At 37.6% G+C, this 18,826-nt stretch overlaps 1 pseudogene; it reads left to right on the plus strand.

The window, feature by feature from the left end:
* Positions 1-9,334: 9,334 nt before the first annotated feature.
* Positions 9,335-10,135, plus strand: Apoo-ps1 (apolipoprotein O, pseudogene 1; annotated as a pseudogene).
* The last annotated feature ends 8,691 nt before the right edge of the window (positions 10,136-18,826 follow it).

Below are 18,826 nucleotides of genomic sequence, written 5' to 3' on the forward strand. Positions count from 1 at the left end.
GCCAAAAAAAGGTACAGAATACCCAAGGTATAGTCCACAGAACTCAAAAAGTTCAACAAACTAAAGGGACCAAGTGAGGATGCCTCACTTTTACTTAAGAAGGAGAAGAAAGCAATCACACAGGGGAGGAAAAGGTGATGGAGATGGGGGGAGAAGGGAACATGATCTGGTATTGGGTGGGGAAAAAGGACTGAAGCCCTGAGGGCCAGCAGAAAGAATGGAAACACGTGACCTTAGGAGGAAGGAGGTTTGGAAGACCCTCTAGAATGTACCAGAGACCTGGTAAGTAAGAGACTCTCAGGACTCAAAGGCAGGGATGCTAGATGAAAGGCCCTAGAGTGGGGAGAGAAAACTTATTGAATCTATCTCCAGAAGAAAGACAGGGAATCAAGTGAGAGATGAGGATGATATGCCACAGCCAAATCTCTGACCCATAACTCTTCATCTCTGAAAAAACTGCAGGGACAAAAATGGAGAAGAGCCTGGGGAAAAGGAGGTCCGGTGACAGGTCCAAATTGGGATCCAGCTCAAGGGAAGGCCCCAAGTCCTTACACTATTACTGAGGCTATGGAGCATTCACAAAAAGGGACCTATCATGACTACCTTCCCAAAGACCCAACAAGATGCTGAAAGAGTCACATGCAGATTTTTGCATCCTACCAACAATCAGAAACTGCTGACCCCTCTGGTTGAATTAGGAAAAAGCTGAAGGATGCTAAGGAGGAGGAAGGCAACCCTGCAGGAGGACCAGCAGTCTCAAATAACCTGGACCCCTGAGATCTCTTAGACATTGGATCACCAACCAGGCAGCATATACCAGCTGAGATGAAACTTTCAATGTGTGTGTGTGTGTGTGTGTGTGTGTGTGTGTGTGTGTGTGTGTGTGTGTGTGTGTGAGGGCTCCTGGGTCTTGGGGTCTTGGTTTAGTCAAAGAAGATGCACCGAAAACTCAGGAAGGCCCCAGGAAGTTTAGAGGTCTGGTGGGGTGGGGTGGGGAGATCCTTATGGAGACAGTGTTGGGGTGTGTGGTGGTGAGCTGGGTGGAGGTATGGGGTGTGGAACCCTCAGGGAGTAGACCGGGAGGGGGATAAAATCTAGAGTATAAAAATAAATAAATTAATTAAATAAAAAAAATTTGGTCAGGGTGTTAAATATTTGCCTTTGAAATAACTAAAATCAAACTTAGAATTTTTTGATTTCAGGAGCTTTCCTACTAATTTTCTGTGGATATAACCATAAATAAACCATGGTTTCCTTTGAAAAAAGAGAAAAGCTACAGCCACTGATAAAGTAGAAGAGATGTGTAAGTGGCATTGGGCAATACACAGTATTGTCCCTTTGGACTCTACCTTGTTTAAGATACATGGAACAAAGTCATGAAAGGAAGACTACCATACAATTTACAAAAGTTATAAATGAACATGACATTTATATCTTCCATCCAATTCTACTTGAACTTGTTTCTTACTACCAAGTAATTCTAAAAGCAATGACAAATTAAGTAAAGATGGGGTGAAGGGACTATAAATATTCTGAGCAATAGAAGTCGCTATCATATTGCACACATTAGAATGGGTTTTGAATGCACAGCAATACCGAATCTGAGTAGCAAGGAGCAATGTAGCACCTAAGATAAATGGAAAATCAAACTATGGAGAGTATGGTCAAACAGCAATCTATTTTAAATTTTACTTTTCTACGTAAATGATTAGAAGTATCCTAGATGAGAGCCATAAAATGAGCAAACAAAATAAAATTCAGGGTTTTACACAAATGAGGAGACAGAAGTGATTATCAGAAGTCAACAAAGAAATGATAAGGGGAGGGAAACAGACAGTGGAGGAGACAACCAAACAGTGAAAGAAATAAAGATAGAAAGTGCTATAGACAAAACAATTAAAGGGGACGTAGTATCTAATGAACTCTGCTAAAATGACATGGGTTTGTGACATTTTGTGGAGTCATTATGATATAAATAACTAGGATGAGTAAAACAGAGTGAGTGACGAAGAAGGAAGACGGTGATTCATGTTGGCCCTCAGGCTTCCCTTAATGAGCTATGACTGTGGAATCAACACAACTGTGCTGGCAGTCACCTATCCCTTACTGCATTCCAGGAACCCAAGGAAGCAACAGAAAAGACAAATGAAATAAAAGTTACATTCTCAAGGGACTCATAATTTTGTGGGTAGCTAATGCAGTAAGGTAGACTAATAAATATCATTTAATGTATGAGGTTTTATTCTAGCTTTAGGGAACATGGCTCACTGGGGACATGAAGAAGGACATTGTAAGTTCGATCTAATTAAGTATTCTTTTGCCTCCAAAAGTAAGTGATGAATAAAGTGTATCTTATTTTCTGCCGAAATATATTTTGGGATAGATTGCCAACTGTAGATCTGTTCAGATGGCCTGTATTTGTTTTTATTTTGAATACATTTTATAATCTCCTTATTAACTGTGTGATATTAGACAATTAAGGGATTGTATTTATATTTGCTATATTATATTGATTTTGATTCTTTTTGAGCATCTACATTGCTTTCTTGCTTTTCTTTTAAATGGTACTTGCCTGCATTTATTTTCACAGGTTATTATAAACACATATTAGACACATTCTAAAAATAGGATTATGTTAATATTTTCAAATATAATATTATCAGATATATTTTTAAAATTCTGTTTCTGGAGATAATTGTTAGGAAAGTCATGAATTATTCATATTTACCTCAATATAGAGAAAAATTTAGATATGAATTTAATTTCTGTTCATGGACCGGATGGAAAAAATAAAACACAAATGTCTAAGAGGAACGTCAGGGTTGATTTTGAATTGAGAAAATATTTTTTTAGAGGGGATAAATCTGGAATCAGAAATATATGCAATAATAGAAGACTGCTTGGTTAAGGTTAATGAATATTTTGAATGTACAAAGAAATTCAGTATATATATTTTTGATGATATGAATTGATACTTTCGATGGTAATGATGCTGAATATTGTGATCAAGAATGAAAAGACTCAAAAGATACATTGTCGAGGCCTGAGCACCAGACTTTACAGGCAACAACAACAAAGTTTTATGAAATTGGAATGATTCATAGGAAAATATGTTAAACTAGGCTGGAGCATGGTTGAAACATTAGACAATGGCTGAACGGAGAGGTGCCAGGCACATATATGTATGCTATTGCTCAGAGAAATTGTACTGGTTTTAGGTAAAGTTCAGAGAAAATTAAACAGACAAATGACCAGATTAATCATGCATTTTCTCAAGATGAAAATGATTTGCCTACACATACTCATCAGGGTCCCCAATAATGCAATGAATACACATAGTTTCAGGAGACCTTTGAGACATGCAGGTTCTGAACCGAGCCAATACTCTCACTCTCACTCTGAACTCTCTGCAGGAAAGCTGCCACACAGGAGAAATAGCCACTGTCTTTAAATGCTTACATTTCTGGATTCTCTTCAACACTTCATAGAATTCAAAATCCCACGTCTAATAAAATGTTGCTGGCTTGGTTCTTCTCTCTTCTGGTTTGCAGAATTGAAAAGAGCAAGATTTCCCCTTCCTTTCCTCTTTACAGTATAAATATTTGTCACTGCCTCAGTTCACAGCTCCCTCATGACCACATTATCAAACTTTCCCATGTGAAAGTCTTATGCATGTGGGTGAAACTCATTTCCTTTTCCTTCTGTGTTAGAGACTTGATATGTTGTTGGTATAAAATACCTAACAAGAACACCTTAAGGAAGGGACAGCTTATTTTGCTGTGAGTCCGGTGTACAGTGTACAATGTCAGTGAAATCATGGGAAGGAGTTTGAGGCAGCTGGGCCCATTGCATTTGTTGTTCAACTTGTTTCTCATTTTGATTAAGGCTAGGTCTCCATCACATGGAATGGCATAGTCCATATTTAGAGTGTGTCTTTCCATTTTAATTAGGCAAATCTAATTCTTTCTCAAAGATTTTTATAGGTGATTATTAATCCCATCAATTGGCAATCATAGCTAGCCATCAAATGTTTCTGTAATTGTACAATGATTTTTTTCATTTTATCTGTATACCACTAAAAGCATTATCTTTTTGCCTCCAAAAATATTGAACTATTTGTTCTTTTAAAAGTAATAGAGTTCCAGTACTATATTGAAAAATTAGAAAAAGAGTGGGCAGCATTGACTAGTCCCTGATTTTAGTGGGATTGCTTCAAGTTTCTCTTCACTTAGTTTGATATTCCCTACCAGGTGGCTGTATATTGTTTTAACTATGTTTAGCTATGGGCAATGAATTCCTGATCTAGCAGAGCAATCAGACAACAAAAGGAGTTCAAAGAGATACAAATAGGAAAAGAAGAAGTCAAAATATCATCTGCAGACAATATGATAGTATACTTAAGTGACCCCAAAAGTTGCACTAGAGAACTACTAACCCTGATAAACAACTTTAGCAATGTTGCTGGTTATAAAATTAAGTCAAACAAATCAGGAGCCTTCCTCTACTCAAAGGATAAACAGGCTGAGAAAGAAATTAGGGAAATAACAACCTTCACATTAGTCACAAATAATATAAAATACTTCAGTGTGAATCTATACAAGCAAATGAAACCTCTGTATGACAAGATATTCAAGTCTCTGAAGAGAGAAATTTAGGAAGATCTCAGAAAATGGAAAGATCTCCCATGCTCATGCATTGGCAGGATTAATATTGTAAAAATAGTCTTCATGCCAAAAGCAATCTACAGATTCAAACCAATCCCCATCAAAATTCGAACACAATTTTCATAGAGTTAGAAAGAGCACCTGGCAAATTCATTTGGAATAACAAAAACCACAGAATATCTAAAAATATCCTCAACAATAAAAGAACTTCTGGGGGAACCACCATCCCTGATCTCAAGGTGTATAACAGTGCAATAGTGATAAAAAAATTTATGGTATTGCTACAGAGACAAACAGGTAGATCAATGGAATAGAATTGAAGACAAGAACTGAACCCATACACCTATTTGATCTCTGACAAAGGAGCTAAAACCATCTATTGGGAAAAAGATAGCATTTTCACCATACCGTGCTGATTCAACTGGAGATCAGCATGTAGAAGAATGTAAATCGATCCATTCTTGTCACCCTGTACAAAGCTCAGTCCATGTGGCTAGTGACGCTCCACATAAAATCAGATACACTCAAACTAATAGAAGAAAAAGTGAGGAAGAACCTGGAACACGAGGGCACTGGGAAAAATTTCCTGAATAGAAAACCAGTGCCTGTGCTCTAAGATCAAGAATTGACAAATGGGACCTCAAAAATTTGTGAAGATTCTGTAAAGCAAAGGACAATGTCAATAGAAGAAAATAGCAACGAACATGTTGGGAAAAGATCTATGCCAATCCTATATCTGATAGAGGGATAACATACAATATATACAAAGAACTCAAGAAGTTAGATTCCAGAGAATCAAATAACCCTACTAAAAATGGGGTACAGAGCTAAACAAAGAATTCTAAGCTGAGGAATATTTAGTGTTTGAGAAGCACCTAAAGAAATGTCCAACAACCTTAGTCATCTGGGAAATGCAAATCAAAACAAACCTTTGATTCAACCTCACACCAGTCAGAGTGGCTAAGTTAAAAAATTGAGGTGACAACAGAAACTGGCAAGGATGTGGAGAATGAAGAACATTCACTCATTGTTGGTGTGATTGCAAACTGGTAAAACTACTCTGGAAATCACTCTGTAGATTCCTTAAAAAGTTTGACATATTACTACCTAAGGACCCAGGTATACCACTCTGGGCATATACCCAAAGTATCCTCCAACGTATAACAAGGACACATGTCCTCCTATGTTCATAACAGCCTTATTTGTAATAGCTAGAAGCTAGAAAGAACCCCGATGCCCTTCAACAGAGGAATGGACACAGAAAATGAGGTATATTTATACAATGGATTAATATTAAGCTGTTAAAAACGATGACTACTTGAAATTCTTAAGCAAATGGATCTAACTAGAGAATATCATCCTGAGTGAGATACCCCAATCATGAAAATATCACACACCGTAAGATTAGTGAATATTAGTCCAAAGGTCGGATTACCCAAGACACAGTCCACAGACCACATGAAGCTCAAGAAAGATGACTACAGTGTGAATGCTTTAGCCCTTCTTATGAGGGAGAATAAAAGTATTCATAGGCAGAGATATGGAGACAAAGTTTGGAGCAGAGACTGAAGGAATGACCATTCAGAGCCTGTCCCATCTGGGGATCCAATCCATATACATAGAACCACCAGACAATATTGTTGATGCCCAGAAGTGCATGCTGACAGGAGCCTGATATAGCTGGCTCCTGAGAGGCTTTGCCAGAGCATGACAAATACAGAGGCAGGTGCTCACAGTCAACCATTGAACTGAGCATGTGATCTCCATTAGAGGAGATAGAAAAATGATTTAAGGAGCTGAAGGCGTTTGCAACCTCATAAGATCAACAATGCCAACCAACCAGAGTTTCCAGGGATTAAACCACTACCCAAAGAATACACATGGACAGACCTATGGCTCTAGCTGTATATGTAGCAGAGGATGGCCTTATTGGGCACCAAAGGGAGGAGAAGCCCTTGGTTCTGCAAAGGCTTGATGCCCCAGTGTAGGGGAATGTCAGGGCAGGGAGGCAGGAGGGGGTGTGTGGTTTGGTGGGGTAAAGGGGATAACATTCCCAATGTAAATAAAAAAATATCCAATAAAAAGTGAAAAAGTAATATACTTATCTTGTGCTACTATATTTCTATATTTTGCAATATAGAATAAATTTTTTAAATAGACTAATTATCTATTAATACATTTCTATATTTTCTAATATACAATACATTTATTATTCATTTAAAATTTAACTTTGAATGTTAAGTCCAAAGTTTATTATTAATTAATCAGTATTTCTACTTACTTTTCAACCTAAATCTGAAATATCCCTGAAGAATCATGCTCATTATCTAATTCAGCCTACAAAATCCCATGGACATAGCCATTGCTTAGAGCTGTCTGACTCACTTTACTTGTGTTATGGTCTTTAGAAAAGGACAGTTTCAACTATGTGTCATCTGTATTATTTTAATCACAAAGCTAACCCTCATTGTTACTGTAGCAAAAATATATAATATAGGCTTTTTAATGGGTTAGCAAAAGTCAATTTTAAGGAATGATTTTACTTAAACATATCATAAGCCAGAAAGATATAGTTTACATTAGTTGTAAAATATTCTTGAAATAACAAGTACCTTTTTGTTTATCCAATTCTATCACTTATACTGCTACAGATGATGTTTACTTTGGAAAGTTTTGATTTCAGATACTTTATTGAACTCTGCCTTAAGATAGTTACAATAGCTGACAACATTATTTGCAACAAAAAATGTTCTTTTCTTCATTAAAAATTATCCAATGATCTATTTTTGATGGCTCAGATTTTTATACATTTACTGTATGAATTTTCCTTGCAATACCCATTATGTCCTAATGAGACTAGGATAATTCATATTTCTATTACCTCCACCGTTATGCACATGCTCAGGATATTCAGCATCTCTTCTAATTGGTTATTTGAAATGTGTAGTCATACATTGTTACAAGCTAGAACTATCTTGCACTTTAGAGAATAGTAGATATTGCCTTGCTACTCTTTGCTTTATGCATCCATAAAACACCTCCTAGTTTTCCCTCTGCTTTCTCTGTTACCCAGCCTCTTATATCCAGTACTCCCCATTCCACTTTAGGGAAATCACATTTTCTAGTTTCACACTTAAGAAATATAGGTTTGTCTTCCTATACCTGAATTTTGGTATTTAACAATGTCCTTCTGGTCAACTCATGTTTTCATAAATAATAGAACTTTACCTTTGGGACTGATTCTATGATATAATTGTACCACCTTTTCTTTATACAGTCACATAGAGATGGTCAATAGGTTGCATCCTTGTCTGAGCTCTATGAATAGTGTTCGAGTAAACAGGAATACAGGTGCCTCTGACATGATTACTACAAAACTGCAAATTGTGTGAGTCTACTACATAAGAGTTTAACAGAACCAAAATTAATGATATCAAAGCTGACACTTGTGAGGATTAGGGGATGAAAGACTAAGAAATTCTAGGGATAGTTACTTTGATTTTTACAAAAAAAAAAAGAAATGAGAATAAAGCTTGCTCCACACTCCTTAGGAATGCTATGTATAAGAATGTATATGGACAATGACTTTCAAAGTTCTGTATGAAAATTACTTTGAATGTGAACTGTGCACCTTAATTGAATATTAAAGAAACTGTGAGGCTAAAGTTTCCTCAGCAAAAATATCCTCTTTACAACCAGTTTGAAAAACATCATGTTTTCTACCTGAAGAAATCAGGTAAAGCAAAACAAAAACCAAAATAAATAAATAAATACATAAATACTAAATTCCAAATAGAATAAGTTTTGTAACATATCTGGAAATTATTTGCAAATAAAATTTTATTTTCTTCTTAACAACACATTTAAGAGTAGGAAAAGTTTAATGAGGAAATATCAAATACTTATGGATGAATTTACCAGCTTTTAAATCCTAATGCTATTTTTAAACAATTGGTTGCTTCATTGAAACAAATTTTATGTACAGCTTTACAATAGTTACAATGGAATCATAAATGACACATCTGTATTAAAAGAGAGAAGAGAAAGCCAACCTAGTTTACTTTTTAGAATTCCACTGAAATTCTTAATTCCCTTTAATAATCAAATATTAGTATTACTGGTTTGTTTTCTGGCCAGTGGGATGAGCCAATAGTGTACTTAAGGAACAATTTAATATTTTTAAAGATGTTAATGAAAGCATTGATGAGTTGGACAGACACTGACTGACTGAAATAACATGTAGGGAGATGAAAAGAGTGAAAGGCTTACTCCACCAGACAGGCTGCAAACTTATCACTTCTTACTTCTAAAAACAGGAATTAGCTGGAGTAGCATGGAGTTAGGCATTGCACTTGAGGACAAAAATACTATACCACTGACCCTCACATTTTGAATTGGAAAATTCTTCGTTAGTGGTACTCCTGTGAATTTGTATACTTTTATCCATCCATCTGCTAATATCTATGCATTGATCATAGTCGCAACACTCTCCCTAAATCCTGGTAACTATTGTGCATCCAGATCGATAAAAGTTCTCTAAAGCAAAAACATAATATAAAATCATTTCAGTTCATCAATGTAAGGACTTAATGTTTATCCTGTGTTACCTAAAATACCAACTAAATTAAAAAAAAAAAGGGGACCCTCCCCGAGCTGCGGTTGCCAGCGACATGTTCAAGGTGATTCAGAGATCTGTGGGGCCAGCCAGCCTGAGCCTGCTCACCTTCAGAGTCTATGCAGCACCCAAAAGGACTCGCCTCACAAAAGTTACATGAGATCGATGAGCTCACACTCTACTCAGTTCCTGAGGGTCAATTAAATATGTGGAGGAGCCGAGGACTCACTTGAAGAAAACATCTCAGAACTCCGACATCATTGTGAGCCATATACAAGTTTGTGTCTGGAAATATACTCCCATACTAAGCTCAGCGTGGAACACTTTGTCCAGTGGGGAGTAGACAATTATAACTATCTTCAAAATGCGCCTCCTGGATTTTACCCAAGACTCGGTGTTATTGGTTTTGCTGGTTTTGTTGGACTCCTTTTTGCTAGAGGTTCAAAAATAAAGAAGCTGGTGTATCCTCCTTTCTTCATGGGATTAGGTGCCTCTGTCTATTACCCTCAACAAGCCATCACCATTGCCCAGATCACTGGGGAGAAGTTATATGATTGGGATTACGAGGGTACATAGTTGTCGAAAATTTGTGGAAGCAAAATTTTCAGAAGCCAGGAACTGTGAAGAATTCACGTGGAAATAAATAGAAAACTCTACGCTCTGCCCATTATAATCAGTTATAGGTAAAAATTGGAAACTCCAGACAGCAACTCAGTATTTCTACAGAAAAATGGCAGAATCAGTATTGGATATAGTAAACTGTGTTTCATCAGGAAAAACATTAAGCCTTTTTGCCGGTTTGGGTGATGCCATATTACAGGCCAACTAATCTGCAATCTTTCACATGGAAATAATGTACAAGCCTTAGAGCTCCTCGTTCTTTTTTTTTTTTAACTTGAGTATTTCTTATTTACATTTCGAGTGTTATTCCCTTTCCCGGTTTCCGGGCAAACATCCCCCTCCCCCCTCCCCTTCCTTATGGGTGTTCCCCTCCCCATCCTCCCCCCATTGCCGCCCTCCCCCCAACAATCACGTTCAGTCTTAGCAGGACCCAGGGCTTCCCCTTACACTGATGATCTTACTAGGATATTCATTGCTACCTATGAGGTCAGAGTCCAGGGTCAGTCCATGTATAGTCTTTAGGTGGTGGCTTAGTCCCTGGTAGCTCTGGTTGCTTGGCATTGTTGTTCATATGGGGTCTCGAGCCCCTTCAAGCTCTTCCAGTTCTTTCTCTAATTCCTTCAACGGGGGTCCTGTTCTCAGTTCAGTGGTTTGCTGCTGGCATTTGACTCTGTATTTGTTGTATTCACCTCGTTCTTATATCACTATTTATGTACATAATTAAAGTTCAGATTCCAACAAAATAAAAGTGTCAATGTGTTTTCATTTATTGGAATACAGTGTTCCAAATTCAGTAACATGCTCTCCTGCATAATTTTATGTCAACTTGACCCAAACAGAAGATATCTGAAAGGAGCAAACTGCAATCTAGAAAATGCTTCCTAACATCCTGTCATAAGGCATTTTCTTACATAGTACATGAATGAGAAGGGTATAGGTGGTGCCATCCCTGTGTGCCTGGCCGTGGGTTCTATAAGAAAGTAGACCAAGCATGCCCTTTGGAGTAAGCCAGTAAGCAGCATCCCTCCAAGGCTTTTGTGTCAGCTCCTGCCTCCAAGTTCCCACCTGTTTGACTTCCTGACCTGACTTCCTTTGATGATAACAAGTGGTATGGAAGAGTAAGCCAAATAATTTTTTTTCAAGTTAATTTTGGTCATGGTGTTTCGTGACAACAATAGAAACCCTAATTAAGACATGTGGAAAGAAAACATATTTGTCTCCAGTGGTTCTGAAGTCTGAGATGTCTAAAGCCACAGTGCTACCATCTGCTGAGGGCTTTTGTGCTGCAGCATGATTATCAGGGGACAGCCCATGGGAGAAAGCCTGTGAATGAAGTTAGTGACAGTGAATACAACAGAGTACAATGGGTGAAAGAGAAGCATTTAGAAAAACAAAAACAACAGCAACAACAAAAACAACAAAGAAACCAAATTGCTGGCATACTGACCTAAACCCGTGGATGAGAATAGCTCCTACTAGTTTCTACATGAAGGTTACATTTCCCATTACTCTTCCACTTGCAAATACATTTCCATGAAGTTTTTCTTGTTGTTATTGTTTGTGTCTTTTGTTGTTTCTTCCCTCCCCCCTCTTTTCCGGCACTTAGCTTCTTGTCTCCCCTTCAATAATGTGCCCTTCATTTTGGAGAGTATGATGTTCTAAATAAGTACGGCTCACCTCCATAGGCTCATACGTTTGAATAGCTGATCTCCAGTTATTTAGAAATGTTTAGGAAGGATTAGAAAATGTGGCCTTTCTGGAGGATGTGTGTCGGTTCTCTCTGTTTCTCTGTCTATGTCTCTCACTCTTTCTATTTGCTCTCTCTCTCTCTCTCTCTCTCTCTCTCTCTCTCTCTCTCTCTCTCTCCCTATCTCTCTCTCCTTCTGAGAAACAAGATGGAATCTATCAGCTACTGCTCCAGTATTGTGCCTACCTGCCTGCCTGCAGTCAAGATCCCCGTTATGATGGACATTTCCACAAATTTTAAATCAGATATTTGAACCAAAATATTTGAAAAGGATAAAACAATATAAATTGGGTAAATTATTACCTTTAAGTTTGTGTTATTATTCGGTAATAGTCTAACATATAAAATTAGAAAGGTAAACAGATATGAACTAAAATAAAAACTAACACTTATTAATGTGAATTTGGCAAACAAAAATCATAGGCATTACATTCAAATATTTATAGTTCAATGTTAACAAATTTCTTTGTATAAATTTTTAAAATTTGTATTATTACTTCATAGAAGTATTTAAATTTCAGGAAAAATGGATTGTGTACCAATTCTTTAAATAATAATACTAGAATATTTTATGATATCACTCATTTTTAAATAACACCAAGAACAAATCTATTTGAAAATTACTGTTCACAGCAAGTGTTAACATCTTTCCCACTTCAAACTCAACATAGTAACAGCCTTTTTGTTAGGAAATATTTTTCAATAAAATTAAGCAGATTTTTTAAAGTTACTTTTTATTTGTTTTTACTCTCCAGATTTTACTCCCCTCCTGTTCTATCACACCAAAGTGTTCTACATCCCATATCCCCCCCTTGCCGTGTCTCCACAAGAATGTTCCCACCCCACCCACCCACAAGATCTCTAAATTCCAGTCTCTTGAGGGTTAGGTACATCTTCTCTAACTGAACCCAGACCCGGGAGTCCTCTGCCCTACATGTGTTGGAGACTTCACATCAATGGGTTTATGCTACCTGGTTGGTGATCCAGTGTTTGAGAGATGTCTGGAGTCCAGGTTAATTGAGACTGCTGGTCCTCCTAGAAGGTTGCCCTCCTCCTCAGGTTCCTCCACCTTTTCCCTAATTCAATCAGAGGGGTCAGCAGCTTCTGTTTATGCTCCCTTCTCTCCCACCCCATCCTTTTTTCCTCCCCTGTCCCTCCCTCCTGCCCCCTTGTAGTTGCTTTCTCCTCCCTCCTAAGTGGGACTGAGTTGACCTCACTTGCTTGGTCCCTTCAGCTTGTTGACCTTTCATAGTTCTGAGGACTGTATCTTTGGTATCCTGTGCCTTTTTCCCCACATTTGGCTAATGCCCACTTATTAGTGAGAACATACCACACATGTCATTTTGGATCGAAGTTATCTCACACAGAATGTTATTTTCTATTGCCATCCACATGCCTACTAAACTCAGCTATCCTCATTTTTAATAGCTGAGTAGTGGTCCATTGTGAAAACGAACCACATTTTCTAAAACACAGCTGATCTTAAAAGGCACAATGAATGATGCCATAAGTCATTATGATTGAGAATGTTTTTCATAAGTCTTATATCTTTTCATAAGTCTTATATAAGTCTTTTCATAAGTCTTATAAGAGAAAATATGATCAATTACATTTACTTTCATAAATACTAGTATTATTAAATACTAACAATGAATATCTAAACATAGTTAAATTGTTAATATTACACAACATACTAATAATTGATTCCTAATAATAATAAAGCAATTATTATGACAAAGATACATGCTCCACTGTGTTCATAGCAGCTTTATTTATAATAGCCAGAAGCTGGAAAGAACCCAGATGCCCTGCAATAGAAGAATGGATACAGAAAATGTGGTACATCTACACAATGAAGTACTACTCAGCTTTCAAAAACAATGACTTATGAAATTCATAGACAAATGAATGGAACTAGAAAATATCATTTTGAGTAAGGTAACCCAGTCACAGAAAAGCACACATGGTATGCACACACTGATATGTGGGTATTACCCCAAAAGCTCAAATTACCCAAGATGCACAGACCACATGAAACTCAAGAATGATGACCAAAATGTGCATGCTTCACTCCTTTTTTGAAAGGGGAATAAAAATATCCATAGGAGAGGATATGGAGGCAAAGTTTAGAGCAGAGACTGAAGGAATGACCATTATGAGCCTGCCCCACATGTGGCCCATACATATACAGCCATCCAAAGTAGATAAGATGGATGAAGCTAAGAAGTGCATGTTCACAGGAACTGTATATAGATCACTCCGTAGAGACACAGCCAGGATATGTAAAATAAAGAGGCGAATGCCAGCATCAAACCACTGAACTGAGAACAAGACCCTGGTTGGAGGAATTAGAGACTGAAAGAGCTGATGGGGCTTGCAACCCCATAAGAACAACAATGCCAACTAACCAGAGCTTCCAGGGACTAAACCACTACTCAAAGACTACACATGGACTGACCCATGGCTCCAATTGCATATGTAGCAAAGAATGGCCTTTCTAGGCACCAATGGAAGGACAAGCCCTTGGTTGTGCCAAGGGTGGACTCCCAGTGTATGAGATCCTCAGGGTGGAGGGTGGTAATGGGCAGTGGATGGGGAGGGGAACACCTTATAGAAGGGGAGGAGGAGGGGTTACGGGGCTGATGGACAGGAAATCGAGAAAGGGAATAACAATTGAAATGTAAATAAGAAATACCCAACTTAAAAAAATGGAAAAATAATAAATAAAAATAAAATAATTATTGATAGTCATCTATAAGCAAAATGGAGAAAATTGTTCATAGAAAAGTAAAAACTAATATTTTTAAAAATAAGTCTATCATTAACATTTTTGGAGTACATCTTAGGAATCAAATATTTAGTAATTTCTACATTTTTTCCATGTGGAGAGGTTTAATGAGAGATGAGTAGCAGAGGGGATAAGTAAAGGAGGCCGGCTATGGGCACGTGGAAGGCTGGGGAATGGGGAGAGAATGGACAGGGACAAGGAAGGCAAGAGAAGAGGAAGATCCAGAGAGAGCAAGAGCTTATTTCTACATTTTAATTCAGGGAATTTCCCTCTACTTCATGGAAATTTTGAATAATATATGTTCTTTAAACATTTAAGAGAATATATTGACCCATTCTGTTATCTATTTCTTATAATTCTCATCAACTAACAATATTTATAATAAATAGTCTGATCAATACCAAAATTTCCAATCATGCTTTTGTGAATGACAAGTCTAATTATTTTTTAATATTTTCAGTATTTTATTATAAAAATTTCACAAATAGAAAATAATAAATCTTAAATCTAGTCTGTCCTCAAATGTGTGTATATATACATATATATACATATACATATATATATTCCAGTGAACTTCTGTATAATTAAAACTAGCCAATATGAAGCTGCAGAGCTTCATATTAGAATTTAACTTTTTAAATTCTAATTCAGAACTTAGCCATCACATAAAAAATAAACAAGTCCATGTCAAAGTGCAGGCAAGCAATTTACTTTTAATGTTATTTCATGACTACAGTGCCCATTATCTTCCTATTACATAGAAATACACCAAATATAACTTTTAGAAAATTATATTGTAAAATTTCCACTGATAATCTTTAAAATTGAAACTGATAAAATTGAAATGACATAGTTCCTGACATCAGCGAGCAGTGCTTTCTCATTAGATATTTATAGATAGTATGGATACATTACTGCCTTAATTTCCACTTACTTATTATAGGTACCTTCTCTACACTTTAATAATTGTCATTTGAATAACTACAGGCTTCCCAAAAATGAGCAAGGAGGGTATATTTGGGACTACTGAGAGGGAGAAGAAAATGATGTGATTATACTATCTTTGTGTCAGGTTTTCAGTATAACGATCACAGAAGATAAACGAGTGATTAAATGCCTCCTGTCTGACTCACATCAGTGTAAAAAACTGAGGAGGTATTGCTCTCTACACCTGTAGGGCACAATGGAAGAGTAAGTTCTCACATTTTAGAAGGGTTTTCTTGTACTCTCATGTTTCAATTATACATTAATAAATGTGATAGATATGTTGTGTGTCACTTCATGGCATCTAGGAAAGTGACTTGGAACCAAGAAAAGTTCTATACCAGTCCAGTATGATGAACAAATGAATTATCAGGGATTGCTTAAAGAAATATAGGATAATCAGGAAACTGCATAATCAGAGAGTCAGACCTCAGCGTTGGTGACAACTGACAGAACTTGCACAATTGTTGCAGTAAAATTAAAATAGGCTTTCTTTTACCTCACACTAGTGACAGAACCATGGGACCTCAGGGCATCTGTTTGACATTTTCATCTCAGACAGCAAAGCACCCCACCTGCTTTGCTCCATCCCTTATTACACTGCAGATGGCTACTCTGTGAGTCTGGCAACAATCTCTCTACCTGTCTAGTTCCCAAGGATGGTTGCCACCATGCCAAACATACACACCCCAATTTTGTGGTGCCCCAGTGTCTCTAGCCTACACACACTCTCTTGAATTCAATTAAATCGCCACATGGAAGAACACACACACACACAATAATCTCTGATCCAATTGATAAGATATAATTACCCATCTAGATAACATACAGTGTGCTCATCTAGATACACAAAATCCTATATGCATCCCTTAAGAATATTCATTAAAGGGGTTGGGGATTTAGCGCAGTGGTAAAGCGCTTGCCTAGGAAGCGCAAGGCCCTGGGTTCGGTCCCCAGCTCCGAAAAAAAGAACCAAAAAAAAAAAAGAATATTCATTAAAAACCTATAAATGTGCAAGAGGAATCTTTTTTTCATCTTTATTAAATTGAGTATTTCTTATTTACATTTCGATTGTTATTCCCCTTTCCTGTTTCCAGGCCAACTTCCCCCTAGCCCCTCCCCCTCCCCTTCTCTATGGGTGTTCCCCTCACCATCTTCCCCCCATTACCGCCCTCCCCCCAACAATCACATTCACTGGGGGTTCAGTCTTGGCAGGACCAAGGGCTTCCCTTTCCACTGGTGCTCTTACTAGGCTGTTCATTGCTACCTATAAAGTTGGAGCCCAGGGTCAGTCCATGTATAGCCTTAGGGTAGTGGCTTAGTCCCTGGAAGCTCTGGTTGGTTGGCATTGTTGTTCATATGGGGTCTCAAGCCCCTTCAAGCTCTTTCAGTCCTTTCTCTGATTCCTTCACCGGGGGTCCCAGTTTTTAATAGGGTTATTTGTCTCCCTGCGGTCTAACTTCTTGAATTCTTTGTATATTTTGGATATAAGCCCTCTATCTGTTGTAGGATTGGTAAAGATCTGTTCCCAATCTGTTGGTTGCCCCTTTGTCCTAACAACAGTGTCCTTTGCCTTACAGAAGCTTTGCAGTTTTATGAGATCCCATTTGTCGACTCTTGATCTTAGAGCATAAGCCATTGGTGTTTTGTTCAGGAAATTTTCTCCAGTGTTCGAGATGCTTCCCCCATTTTTCTTTTATTAGTTTGAGTTTATCTGGTTTGATGTGGAGGTCCTTGATTCACTTGGACTTAAGCTTTGTATAGGGTGATAAGCATGGATTGATCTGCATTCTTCTACATGCTGACCTCCAGTTGAACCAGCACCATTTGCTGAAAATGCTATCTTATCTGCCTCTATGTTCTCTTGGCTGCTCTTCCTATATATATGAGGACATCATGAATTTTGCAGGCAAAATGAATATAATTAGAAAATATCATCCAGATTGAGGTAATTGAGACCAAAAAAGGTATGAATGATATTACTCATTAATAAGTGGATAATAGCCAAAATGTTCAGAATACCTATGATACAACTCACAGACTGCAGAAAGCTTAAAATGAGTACCTGAAACCTGCTTACAAGGGGAACAAAATAGTCATCGGGGGCAGAGGAAGGGAGGAAACTTGGTGGGAGAGGGAATGGAGAGGTGGAAAAAGAGACCAGAACAGATATGGGAAGAGACAAAAGGGACACCCAGAGGCCCAGAAGAATGAACAAGATTTGTAGCAGTGGGGGTTAGGGGGTAAGGAGAACCTCTAGAAAGTCTAAGAGACTTGAATTATGGGACACAACCAGAAATCAATGGGAATGACATTAGCCAAAATGCCCAACAGTATGGAAATAGAACCTGAAGAAACCACCTCCAGTAGATACAAATGGTCCCCAGTTGAAGGAAAAGGTCGTGTACACATCCTCAAACTTTTCACCCAGAATCATTCCTGTCTAATGGATGGAAAGGCAGAGACAAAAATGGAATAGAGATTAAAGAAAGGCCATTCAGTGACCAACCAAACTTGGGATCTATCCTATGTATGTAGACCAAATCCTGAAACTTGCTGATGCCATATTGTCTGTGCAGACAGGAGAGAGACTCTACCAGCAGCTGACTGCAGCAAATGCGAATACTTACAGCCAACCACTGAACTGAGGTCAGGTACCAATGTGGAAGAGATAAGGGGAAGGACTGAAGGAGATGAAGAGGATGGCATCCATAGGAAGAACAATGGTGTCAACTAATAGGGACGTCAGAATTCTCAGACCAATGAACGTACATGCGATGCCTTTTCTGGCCTCAGTGGGGGATCGGGAAGATGACAATATTTGGAATGTAAATAACTAAAGCAATTTAATAAAAAGAAGAAATTGTCAAGAACCAATAATAAAAAAGTGATCCAAAAGGTCAATAGGTTTCAGAATTTAAAATTAATTTTCAAATTTAAACTTCCAAGTTAAAAAAAAAATACACAGTACAAGAGAAGCCTTCCAAATGCAGGCTGTGAAAGAAGGCAGATTCTGAACCATAAAATACACAACAAAAACAATAGTTCAAAAATTGTACCATACCCACAAGCAATAACATTGTAAAGATATGAACTGTGGACTTATTAATGTTAGTATTCAGTAGAGAGCTATGTTTTTCTTCTCAATATTTGCAGTAAGAATTTAAGAGAAGTTTTTAGTACCTTGAATTATTTTTTTCTATTTATTTATTTATTTTACACTCCAGATTTTATTCCTCTCCCAGTCCGTCCACCCCCTGAGGGTTCCACATTCCATACCTTCTCCTCTCTGCCCCCTGCCCCCACACTCCTCCATTCTCATCCCTGCATTTCTTTCAGGAAGGTCAGACCTTTGACTGTGGGATAGCCACCCCGTCTCTCAAATTGATGCTCAAATTTCTTTTTTC

The sequence above is a fragment of the Rattus norvegicus genome, chromosome 6, assembly GCF_021556685.1.
Source record: "Rattus norvegicus strain SHRSP/BbbUtx chromosome 6, alternate assembly SHRSP_T2T, whole genome shotgun sequence".
In the NCBI taxonomy this organism is placed as follows: Eukaryota; Metazoa; Chordata; class Mammalia; order Rodentia; family Muridae; genus Rattus; species Rattus norvegicus.